The sequence below is a fragment of the Myotis brandtii genome, unplaced genomic scaffold (assembly GCF_000412655.1).
Source record: "Myotis brandtii unplaced genomic scaffold, ASM41265v1 scaffold78, whole genome shotgun sequence".
Classification (NCBI taxonomy): domain Eukaryota; kingdom Metazoa; phylum Chordata; class Mammalia; order Chiroptera; family Vespertilionidae; genus Myotis; species Myotis brandtii.
Window position 1 is genome coordinate 577,617 of NW_005371131.1, and position 379 is coordinate 577,995.

At 63.9% G+C, this 379-nt stretch overlaps 1 protein-coding gene across 1 annotated transcript in view; it reads left to right on the forward strand.

The window, feature by feature from the left end:
- Nucleotides 1-379, forward strand: part of BAIAP2L2 (BAI1-associated protein 2-like 2) — a 24,058-nt gene that overhangs the window by 3,778 nt on the left and 19,901 nt on the right. The window lies entirely within an intron of this gene.

The following is a 379-nucleotide window of genomic DNA, read 5'->3' on the forward strand; positions in this document are numbered from 1 at the left end:
CCTGAGGGAGGACTTGCTGAGACCCTAGTGACATGGCACCTGCCGGCCAGGCTCTGCCAGGCACATGGGTCCGCAGCGTCTTGTTCTGGCCTCCAGCCACCTGGGCAGCAGGGACCATTTCTGTCTCCACTTCACAGAGGAGGAAACTGAGTCTCAGAGATGCAGCCACTCTCCCAAGGTTCCAGCGTCAGAGGAGGAGCCAGGAGAGACAGGGCCCGCCCTTCCCTCTCCGGGGAGCAGCCTGCAGTTTGACCTTGTCCCGCCCCTGAGAAAAACCCTCCACACCCTGCCACCCCCGGAACTGCCCCAGGCTTCTCAGAGGACTTGCAGGCCCTGTTGGCACCCCCCCAGTCACAGCCCAGCCACCCCGAAGTGCTGC